Below are 12,107 nucleotides of genomic sequence, written 5' to 3'. Positions count from 1 at the left end.
GCTCTCTGCCCCCCCGCTCTCTGCCCCCCCACGCTCTCTGCCCCCCGCCCCGCTCTCTGCCCCCCCACGCTCTCTGCCCTCCCCCGCTCTCTGCCCCCCCACTCTTTGTCCCCCCCCCCGCTCTCTGTCCCCCCCGCTCTCTGCACCCCCGCTCTCTGACCCCCCGCTATCTCCCCCCCCCCGCTCTCTGCCCCCCCGCTCTCTGCCCCCGCCGCTCTCTGCCCCCCGCCCCGCTCTCTGCCCCCCCACGCTCTCTGCCCTCCCCCGCTCTCTGCCCCCCCACTCTTTGTCCCCCCCCCGCTCTCTGTCCCCCCCGCTCTCTGACCCCCCCCCGCTCTCTGCCCCCCCACTCTTTGTTCCCCCCCCTCCCACTCTCTGCCCCGCGCACCGTTCTCGGCTTCCCACCGAGATCAGGTCCTGCTTCTCTGCACCACGTGGAGTGACTGATTTGGCGGGGGAGGCGGGGGGCGGTTGGGGGGCGGGGGGGCTTGACAGATGAAGTGTGCAAAAAAAGTGCAGTACAAATAGTTACCGTGATAAACTAAGTCAATTCAAACTGGCCTCATAATTTAACCCTTTAAGTCCCAGCATCATTCTGGTGAATCTGTACTGCAGCCCCTCCTAGGCCAATATATCCCTCCTCAGCTGTGGTGCCCAGACGGAACGCAGCTCTCCAGATGGGGTCTGACCACGACTCTACAGCTCAATCACTACTTCCTGCCATTTGTATTGCAGCCCCTTTGATATAAAAGCCATTTGATTACTTTTTGTATTTGTCCACTAGCTTTTAGTGATTTGTGTTCTTGGACTCTCAAATTTCTTTGCTCCTCAAAAATTCCTAGTTTCTCACCTTTCAGAAAATATTCCGACTTTGCCTTTCTTAGATCCAAAGTGGATGACCTCACAATTTGGACTCCACCCATGAACGGTTACAGTGGTCGGACAGGTTCACTAATGTCTTTTCGGGAAGGAAATCTGCCGTTCTTACCCAGTCTGGCCTGTATGTGACTCCAGACCCACAGCAATGTGGTTGACTCTCAACTGCCCTCTGAAATGGCCCAGCAAGACACTCAGTTGTAACAAACCACTACAAAAAACAATAGGAAGATTAAAACCAGACGGACCACCCGGCTTTGACCTCGGCATCAGATTCAAACACGACAACAGCACACCTGCCCAGTCGACCCGGCAAAGTCCTCCTCACTAACATCTGGGGACTTGTGCCAAAATTGGGAGAGCTGTCCCACAGACTGGTCAAGCAACAGTCCGACATAGTCATACTCACAGAATCATACCTTTCAGTCAATGTCCCAGACTCCTCCAGCACCATCCCTGGGTATGTCCTGTCCCAGCAGCAGGACAGACCCACCCGAGGTGGTGGTACAGTGGTATACTGTCGGGAGGGAGTGGCCCTGGGAGTCCTCAACATTGACTCCGGACCCCATGAAGTCTCATGGCTTCAGGTCAAACATGAGCAAGGAAACCTCCTGTTGATTACCACTGACCGCCCTCCCTCAGCTGATGAATCAGTACTCCTCCATGTTGAACACCACTTGGAAGAAGCACTGAGGGTAGCAAGGGCACAGAATGTACTCTGGGTGGGGAACTTCAATGTCCATCACCAAGAGTATCTCGGTAGCACCACTACTGACCGAGCTGGCCGAGTCCTGAAGGACATAGCTGCCAGACTGGGCCTGCGACAGGTGGGGAGAGAACCAACACGAGGGAAAAACCTACTGAACTCGTCCTCACCAATCTACCTGTCGCAGAGGCATCTGTCTATGACAGTATTGGTAGCAGTGACCACCGCACAGTCCTTGTGGAGACGAAATCCCATCTTCACACTGAAGACATCCTCCATCGTGTTGTGTGGCACTACCACCATGCTAAATGAGATAGATTAAGAAAAGATCTGGCGGCTCAAACCTGGGCATCCATGAGGCACTGTGGGCATCAGCAGCAGCAGAATTGTATTCCACCACAATCTGTAACCTCATGGCCCGGCATATCCCTCACTCTACCATTACCATCAAGCCCGGGGACCAACCCTGGTTCAATGAGGAGTGTAGAGGAGCATGCTACGAGCAGCCCAAGATTACAACACAGGACTACATGCCTGCTAAACAGCAGAAGCAGCATGCTACAGACAGAGCTCAGTGCTCCCACAACCAACGGGTCAGATCAAAGCTCTGTAATCCACAAACTCACCAGTTGTGAATGGTGGCAGACAGTTAAACAACTAACGGGAGGAGGAGGTTCCCTGAACATCTCCATCGTCAACGATGGCGGAGTCCAGCACATACGCACCCGAGATAAATCCAACCCACACTGGAAGGAGTACACCGTAACCAGCAACTACTCAAAGGAGTTTCCTTTATTTAAAGAAAGAGTTTAGATTTTGGTTTAACACTTCTTATTTAAATACTCAATAATATTGAGCAGAGGGGTCAGTCCTCTTGGGGGAAATTACCCCTTTTAAAACGTCGGATAAAATGAGACTAATTTTCTATCAAGCAGCAGGAAAACACAGCACTGGAAATATAAAAGTGAGGCGCTGTCTCTTTCTGTGGTTTAGACCAGTTTGTGTGTATTCTTGCTGGTTTTCCAAGGATCTGGATTAAACAATAAAACAGGTATTTTGCAACCCGAAGGCAGCACCACAACCTGGGATATGTCTGGAGAGTTTACAATCTTCTCATTGAGTAGAGATGTTCGGTCTTGTACTGCAGGGACAGCCTCTGGCAACAGAAAGTGACGGTCCTTATTTAGAAGCAAAGAATTGTCTGCAACAGGCAACAATTAGCAAGATTCCCAGCACGGGCAGGACTGCTACACTGCTTGCTGCATCCTGCCCACATGCTCACAATTAAAGGCTGCAATCTCTGCCACTGTCGCTGGTGTATGGCTTCACCTCCATAGGGAGAGGGGGAGGGGAGGGGGGGAGGGAGATGGGAAGGGAGGGGGAAGGAGGTGGAGGAGGGGCGAGGAGGGGGGAGGGAGAGAGGGAGGGAGAGAGAGAGGGAGGAGGGGTGGAGGGAGAGGGGGAGGGGGAGGAGGGGGAGAGGGAGGGGGTAAGGAAAGAAAGGGAAGGGGGAGAGGGGGAGAGGGGGAGGGGGGAGAGAGGAGAGGGAGGGGGAGAGGGAGGAAGGGGAGAGAGGGGGAGGGATGGAGAGAGGGAGGGGGAGTTGGAGGGGAGGGGAGGGGGAGAAGGGAAGAGAGAGAGGGAGGCGGGGGTGGGGGGAGAGAGAGGGAGAGAGAGGGAGGGGGAAGAGGGGAGGGATGGGTAGGGTCAAGGGGAGAGGGGAAGGGAGAGGGGGAGTGGGAGAGAGAGAGAGGGAGGGGAGAGGGGGAGGGGAAGGGGGAGAGGGGAGGGGAGGGGGAGAGGCTGGGAGAGGGGGAGGGGAGAGAGAGGAAGGGGAGAGGGGGAAGAGAGGATGGGGGAGAGAGAGAGGGAATGGAGAGAGAGGAGAGGGTGAGTGAGAGGGCTGGTGAGTGGGAGAGGAGAGTGAGAGGAAGGAAAGAGAGAGCGAAGGAGGGGTAGAGAGAGAGCAAGGTGCAGAGGGGGGAGAGAGAGTGAGGGGGAGTGAGCTAGAAATAGGGGAGAGAGAGAGGCGTGAAAGAGATAGAGGGAAGGGGAAAGAGAGGAAGAGGAGATGGAGAGAGAGAGAGGAAGGGGAGAGTGAGTGCTAGGGAGTGGGAGGGGAAGAGAGATAGAGAGGGAGGGGGAGAGGGGAGAGTTGGAGGGGAAGTTGGAGAGGGGGAGAGGAGAGGGGGTGGAGATAGAGAGAGGGGAGAGACAGGGGGGAGGGGAGAGAGGGAGGGAGGTGAAGAGAGGGAGGGGGGAAAGAGAGAGGTGAGGGGGGAGAGAGAGAAGGAGGGGATAAAGGGATGGGAAGAGGGAAAAGCAGAAGGGGTGGGAGGGGTAGATTCGAGAGGGAGGGTAGGGGGAGAGAGAGAGAGAAAGGGAAGGGAAAGGGGGAGAGAGAGGGGGGAGGGGGAGGAGAGAGAAGGTGGGAGAGGGAGAGGGGAGAGAGAGGGGAGGGGAAAGGGGGAAGAGAAAGGGGGGAGGGAAGAGGGGGGAGAGGGGGAGGGGGAGAGAGGGGAGAGAGAGAGAGAGAGGAGGGGAGGGGGGAAGAGGAAGAGAGGAGTGGGGGAGGGGAGGGGGAGAGAATGAGGTGGGAAGAGAGAGCGAGGGAGGGGTAGAGAGAGGGGGAGGGTGAGAGGGGAAATGAGAGCGAGGGGGATTGAGATAGAGTAGGGGAGAGAGAGAGGCGTGAAAGAGTTAGAGGGAGGGGGAGGGAGAGAGGGGAAAGGGAGAGAGAGACACAGAGAGAGCAAGGGGAGATTGAAGGCTGATGAATCCCCAGGGCCTGACAGTCTGCATCCCAGAGTACTTAAGGAAGTGGCCATAGAAATAGTGGATGCATTGGTGGTAATTTTCCAACATTCTAAAGACTCTGGATCAGTTCCTATGCACTGGAGGGTAGCTAATGTAACCCCACTTTTTAAAAAAGGAGGGAGAGAGAAAACAGGTAATTATAGACATCGGTACTGGGGAAAATGTTGGAATCAATTATTAAAGATGTAATAGCAACGTATTTGGAAAGCAGTGACAGGAACGGTCCAAGTCAGCATGGATTTATGAAAGGGAAATCATGCTTGACAAATCTTCTAGAATTTTTGAGGATGTAACTAGTAGAGTGGACAAGGGAGAACCAGTGGATGTGGCTTTTGACAAGGTTCCACACAAGAGATTAGTGTGCAAAATTAAAGCACATGATACTGGGGATAATGTACTGATGTCGATAGAGAACTGGTTGGCAGACAGGAAGCAAAGAGTAGGAATAAAAGGGTCCTTTTCAGAATGGCAGGCAGTGACTAGAGGAGTGCCGCAGGGCTCAGTGCTGGGACCCCAGCTATTTACAATATACATTAATGATTTAGACGAAGGAATTGAATGTAATATCTCCAAGTTTGCAGATGACACTAAGCTGGGTGGCAGTGTGAGCTGTGAGAAGGATGCCAAGAGGCTGCAGGGTGACTTGGACAGGTTAGGTGAGTGGGCAAATGCATGGCAAATGCAGTATAATGTAGATAAATGTGAGGTTATCCATTTTGGTGGAAAAAAACAGGAAGGCAGAATATCATCTGAATGGCGGCAGATTAGGAAAAGGGGAGGTGCAACAAGACCTGGGTGTCATGGTACATCAGTCATTGAAAGCTGGCATACAGGTACAGCAGGCGGTGAAGAAGGCAAATGGCATGTTGGCCTTCATAGAGAGAGGATTTGAGTGTAGGAGCAGGGAGGTTTTACTACAGTTGTACAGGGCCTTTGTGAGGCCACATCTTGAATATTGTGCACAGCTTTGGTATCCTAATCTGAGGAAGGACATTCTTGCGATTGAGGGAGTGCAGCGAAGGTTCACCAGACTGATTCCCGGGATGGCAGGACTGACATTTAAGAAAGACTGAATCGACCAGGCTTATATTCACTGGAATTTAGAAGAATGAGAGGGGATCTCATAAAAATATGTAAAATTCTGACGGGATTGGACAGGTTAGAGGCCAGAAGAATGTTCCCAATGTTGGGGAAGTCCAGTACCAGGGGTCACTGTCTAAGGATAAGTGGTGAGCCATTAGGACTGAGATGAGGAGAAACTTCTTCACTCAGAGAATTGTGAACCTGTGGAATTCTCTACCACAGAAAGTTATTGAGGCCAGTTAGATGTGGCCCTTACGGCTAAAGGGATCAAGGGGTATGGAGAGAAAGCAGGAATGGGGTACTGAAATTGCATGGATCAGCCATGATCATATTGAATGGTGGTGCAGGATCGAAGCGCTGAATGGCCTACTCCTGCACCTGTTTTCTATGTTTCTATGTTTCTATGGGGAGAGAGAGAGAGAGAGAGGGGGGGAGGGAGAGTGCGAGGGAGTCGGAGGGGAAGAGAGGATGAAGGGGGAAGAGAGGACGAAGTGGGGAGAGAGGAAGGGGGAGAGAGAGAGGGAGGCGGAGTTGGAGAGAGGAGAGAGGGAGGGGGAGAAGGGAGCGAGGGGGAGTGAGATAGAGATAGGGGAAAGAGAGACGTGAAAGAGATCGAGGGAGGGGAAGAGGGGAGAGAGAGACACAGAGAGAGAGCAAGTGGGAGAGAGGAGGGGAGGGGATGAGGGGGAGAGAGAGGGGGAGGGGGAGAGAGAGTGCGAGGGAGTGGGAGGGGAAGAGAGGGAGAAGGGGCAAGAGGGTGGGAAAAAGGGGGGGATAGAGACAGAGAGAGGGGAGAAAAGATCGAGAGAGGTAGAGGGAAGAGAGAGGGAAGGGGAGAGGGGAGGGACAAAGAGGAGGAGAGAGAGAGATAGAGAAGAAGGGATAGTGAGGAAAAGGGGAGCAGAGAGAGAGAGGGTAGGAGAGAGACAGAGAGTGGAGGAGCATGACAGACAGAGAGAAGGGAGAGGGAAGGGAGGAAAGAGAGAAGAGAGAGGGAAGGTACAAAAGGGAGGCGGAGAGGAGGGTGAATGACAGAGAGATAGACAGAGAAAAGGGATAGTAAGGAGGAGAGAGAGGGAAGGAGAGAGAGGGAGGGGAGAGCGAGGGAGGCAAAGAAAGGATCGGGGAGAGAAGGGAGACTGACAGAGAGAAGGGATAGTGAGGAGAGAGTGGGGGAGTGGGGAGTGAGGAGAGAGAATGAGTGGAGAGAGCATCAGGCAGAGGGGCAGGAGAGCTGAAAGCAATGAGCCAAGTGCAGTACTGGGGAAGTGCTACATTGCTGTAGATGCTGTCCTATGGGCACAGTAAAACGGAGGCCCTGTCTGCCAGTTGAGTGGAATCTTAGCTATCCCTATTAGAAAGCTGCATCACAGGGCCTGTGCCTGATCATCCATTGGCCAAGGGCATGGCCCAGGCAAGGCAGTGCAAAAAGCAGACCGCGATCGGCCTACTTCAGGCTTTAGGTGAGAATGAGGAGCACTTGGGAGCAGAGCCGGGGGAACAGCTGCAAATACAACACAAGCTTCAGCCGGACAATAAGAGCATTCTGTGAAATATTGATTGCAGAATAGTGGACGACTGACAGACAGAGAGAGCTCTACTGCACACATACAGGGGGAGCTCTACTGCACACATACAGGGGGAGCTCTACTGTACACACAGACAGAGAGAGGCCTACTGTACACACAGACAGAGAGAGCCCTACAGTACACATACAGGGGGAGCTCTACTGTACACATAGACAGGGGGAGCCCTACTGTATACATAGAGAGTCCTACTGTACACATACAAGGGGAGCTCTGCTGTACACAGACAGAGAGAGCCCTACTGTACACAGGGGGTGCCCTACTGTACACAGACAGGGGTTGCCCTACTGTACACAGATAGGGGTTGCCCTACTGTACACAGACAGAGAGAGCCCTACTGTACACAGACAGAGAGAGCCCTACTGTACATAGACAGAGAGAGCCTTATTGTACACAGACAGGGGTTGCCCTACTGTACACAGATAGGGGTTGCCCTAATGTACACAGACAGAGAGAGCCCTACTGTACACAGACAGAGAGAGCCTTATTGTACACAGAAGGGGTTGCCCTACTGTACACAGATAGGGGTTGCCCTAATGTACACAGACAGAGAGAGCCCTACTGTACACAGACAGAGAGAGCCTTATTGTACACAGACAGGGTGTGCCCTATTGTACACAGACAGGGGGTTCCTACTGTACACAGACAGGGGGTGCCCTACTCTACACAGACAGGGGCGCACTTCTACAGGCAGACAGGGGGAGCGCTACTGCATCGAACCATCTTTTGCGACTGCTCCTAGTAGTACTGGTAGGAGTAAAAGATTGTAGTTTAGTGATTATTTTACTGGACCAGTAATCCAGGGGTCTGGACTAATAATCGTGGCAGTTTGAGAATTCGAATTCAGTTGAAAAAATCTGAAATTAAAAAGCTGGTCTCAGTAAAAGGGACCATTGTCGTAAAATCGCAACTGGTTCACGAATGTTCTTCAGGCAAGGAAACCTGCTGTCCTTACCCAGTCTGGCCTGCACATGACTCCTGGCCCACACCAATAGGGTTGACTCTTAATTGCTCCTGAAGTGGCCGAGCAAGTCACTCAGTTGAATCAAAAAACGTCACAGCCGAACAGCACTGTGGGACTGCAGCGGATCAAGAAGAAGGCCCACCACTACTTTCTCAGGACAACTGGGGATGGGCAATCAATGCCAGCCTTGCCAGTGAAGGCCACATCTCAAGAATTAATTTTAAAAAGGCTGCCCGCTCCAGCACTGGGAGTGTGGTGGTGTGCGTGGTGTAATGTTTCTGATCTTCTCCGTCTTGTGTGCAGTGCTGCACAGTGTGGAAGATTAAGTGGAGTTGTTTTAGGGACTGCGCGGGTCCAAATGGTTCACGAGGTCAAGGTCAGTCTGGACCGAGCCGCGATTGGGTTGCCTGTAGGGCTGCCTGCACGTCAACGTCGGGCGATATTCCCGAGCAATCACTGCCGTCGTGCTGAGTGCCTTCTGATCTCTGCATTCCTGACCTAATGCTGCCAGCGCACTTCATCTTCTGCCTGATTCAGAAGTGCTGGAAGCTGAGATTGGGTGCTTGGCATTGCAAAGATCTAACATCCCTCACTATCAGCCAGCCGTTCTTTGGGCAGCCTGTGCTCCTGTGTAGCAGTGGTGCAGCAAGACGTGAATGAGTTAAACAAGGGTCACTCCACCTCAGGGATGGTTCTCTCCCTCCGCTCCTCAGTCTGGTGAATAATCCCCAAATTGCCAGAGAAATTTTATTCAATAAAATGTGGAGAAGAAGGGCTCTTGGCTCGATGCTTCCTTGCAGAGGAAGTAATAAATGGAGCCACTTGTAGTTTACTAGCTCCCTGCTGTGCCTTCCAATTACAGTCCTCCTCTCTCAATAGGCTGAAGGAGGCGAAGACAGGCCTCAGCACTGACGGCTGGGCCGCACCGTTGCTTAGCAACTGCAGAATGCAGCCTGGTTTGCCATGGACAGGATTTCTCTGCATGCTTAGATACAACAACAACTTGTATTTATATAGTGCCTTTAACATAGTAAAACATCCGAAGGCGCTTCACAGCAGTGTTATGACAAAAATTTGACACTTAGATAATAGAATTAGAATGAAGGATTTTTTGTGTGTACATTTTTCTGTGCTAGATTAATGTTCACCCAGGAGGCAATGTTTGTCTCCACACAGATCTGTTTTTCCATCAAAGGTAAAGCGATCCAAATTGTAAACAATAATGGCGAAGTTTCGTCAGGAAACCTGCTCATTGCGATTTTTGAGCAGACCTCAATTTAGGCGGCCAGCGCTCCTGCCTGAAACAGGCGTGGGCCTAATAGACATATTTAAATTAGGGCCCCACTCCCAGTGACACGAGGAGCATGCGTTCGGTATTTTCGCGTGTCTGAGCTGTCGCCGCTGCTTCCTAACCCCGCCAAAAATCATAGGCCGTGCAGGGAGGGAAATGGACAGATCCCGCGCTAGTTAAAGGGACACTCACCTGCTGCACCTGAAATCTCTGTCAATGATTGTGATTCTCAGTCACTTTTTGGGTGCAGGATCGCGGGTTTTGTACTTGTCAAGAGCCAGACTGCCAGCAGGAAGCTTAATGGAGTCCGGGCGCTGTTGCAAGGAGACCAGAGAGGAGTATTAGAGCTGACAGACATCGTTACGCTCTCAAAAAGGTGTATAGGCCAGAGTTATATACCAGAGGAGCAATACATAAGGAGCCTACGATTCTCCAAGGAGACTGTGAGAGTCCTGAGCCGCCTCCTGCATCGAGACCGCAATACAGGGCCACAAGCCTTTCACCTATCCATTCATTACTCTGGTCCACAGGCCCCTAAAGGTCTTGATGTATTTGCAAATATGTGGCGTGTCAGTCGTAGTTCAGGACTTGTGTAATACTGCTGGGAAATTTAAATAGACGGAATGGGACATCTGGGGCAACACACAGAAAGAAGAAGGAAAAGAACTGGAATTTCTATCGTGTCTCTCACCACCTCAGGACAGCCAAAAGTGCTTTGCAGCAAATGAAATATGTAGCACACAAATCACTGACTCCACATGGTCTGGTGTTAATCCAACTGCTGTGACCTTAGTCCTTTATTGAACAGCTCCAGAGTGCTCCACAGGTGTGGTGGGCAGCCTTTTATACTGCCTCGTGCAGGTACTTTCAGGTCTCCCACCACAGCACCCTCTATGGTGCACCATTGTACTTTTCCTACATTTAATGTACCAGCACAATACACAACATCACTGCACCCCCCAGTTCAAAAAGCCATTGCTTGAATCCCCTAAATCGAAAAACGCATTAGCCCATTGGTATTGTTGGTCACAGATCCATGTCCCTGAATTTAAACACAGTGACCATTCAGCACTGAAATATTAACTTTTGTCGTAATTCGCAATTTATGTCCATTATTTTAAACATAGTGACCACCCAGCATTAAAATATTATTTCTTGTCATGAATCCATCATCCTACATTCACATAGCACACTTAGACTCGCTCTAGCCCTACAAAAGTCCAAAAGTCTTTATGTGGGCACTGCAGTGGTGTGAGGCCCTTTTAAGACTCCCGGGAGCATTTCCCTTTTAAGACGCCATCTTGTGGTTCCCATGAGGCTTCCGTTGGGCGCCGCCATCTTAGGTATTCTGCTGGCCTAGAAAGAAGAAGAAGATGAAACAAAGAAGGAGGGAATGGGAATTTTGCAGTGTTTTTCGGAAAGGCTTCAGGCACCCGATACCAGAATCAATTAATTCCAGGTCACATGTTGTACAGCCAACTGTGACACAAAGTTCTTTCCATTTGTCCAAGATCATCTTCCTCTGGCGCTGCTGGAAATACTGCCTCATTCTCAGCCTCCTCTGTGCGTCGTTCCACCTCTCGATGCTGGCGCTCTCAAACTCGGCGTTTCATTAACAGAAAGAGGAACAAAAAACATCAGCGGCAGCGCCAGTTTGCTTGCTGCCACGCCCGCCACCACCGCAGCCTCCGCTCCCACCGTGGCCGCCTCTCCTGCTCCCGCCGTGGCCGCCTCTCCTGCTCCCGCCGTGGCCGCCTCTCCTGCTCCCGCCGTGGCCGCCTCTCCTGCTCCCGCCGTGGCCGCCACCATCACGGCCGCTGCTTCGCCTGACTGTTCCGCTGCGTGGGTCCACCAGCCATCGATGGGCCTCCCGCTTCTCGCCCGCAGCGCTCCGCCGGCCCGCACCCCAGCAGTGGGCCCGCACCTGTAGCCTTGGGTGGAGGCTGAGGCTGCAGGATTGCTTGGGGCCAGGAGTTCTGGGCTGCTGCTGCAGCTCCAGCTCGGTTGGTGCTGCTCTTTGGAAACCCGGGGAGCAGCAGTCTGTGGGGGAGTGAAGATGTCTTCCCAGCTCCCACGGATTTTTCCCATCCATCTTCTGCCGAGGAGCGTCGGCCCATCGCCTGCAATGACCCATAAAGGTAAACCGTGCGTCTCGCCCCCGTGAGATATCTGCACATCCGCTCTGCCGAGAACAGGTATCAGTTTCTTGGTGTAGGTACGCAGCTTTGCCGTGACCGGGACCAGCTTGGGTCGTGCAGCCGGGTTACCCCACAGTTTATCAAAAGTTCTCTGACTCATCAATGACAGACCTGATCCCGTATCCATTGCCATACTCACTGGGACTCCGTCAATTTTTACTTCCATTATCACTGGGGGCGAATCGTCGGTGCACTTATACAGTCCCAACATCTCATCATCTTCTACCGGCTCCTCGCTGAACAGTGGATCATCCCCCATCTCCTCAGCCACACGGTGAGTCTGAGTTCTTTTACACATACGCTGAAGGTGGCCTTTCGTGTGGCAGGTAATGCACGTGTACTCCGCAAACCTGCACCGGTGAGCCCCATGGCTTCCTCCACAACGCCAGCATGGTGCTACTTGATTAGCCCCCCTCAGCGGACTCTGAGCTCCCGGATCCCGAGGTCCGTGCTCTCTGCAGTTTTGTCCGTAGTGGACGCTATCCTGTGGATAGTACCTGCCGGGTTCGAGACTGTGTGGACATTTGCTTGGTGCTGCAAGTCGAGGTCATATATGCCCGGCTGATGGTGATGGCCTTTGTCAGGG

This window comes from Pristiophorus japonicus, chromosome 12, assembly GCF_044704955.1.
Source record: "Pristiophorus japonicus isolate sPriJap1 chromosome 12, sPriJap1.hap1, whole genome shotgun sequence".
NCBI lineage: Eukaryota > Metazoa > Chordata > Chondrichthyes > Pristiophoridae > Pristiophorus > Pristiophorus japonicus.
Note: the sequence above shows the minus strand (reverse complement) of the source record.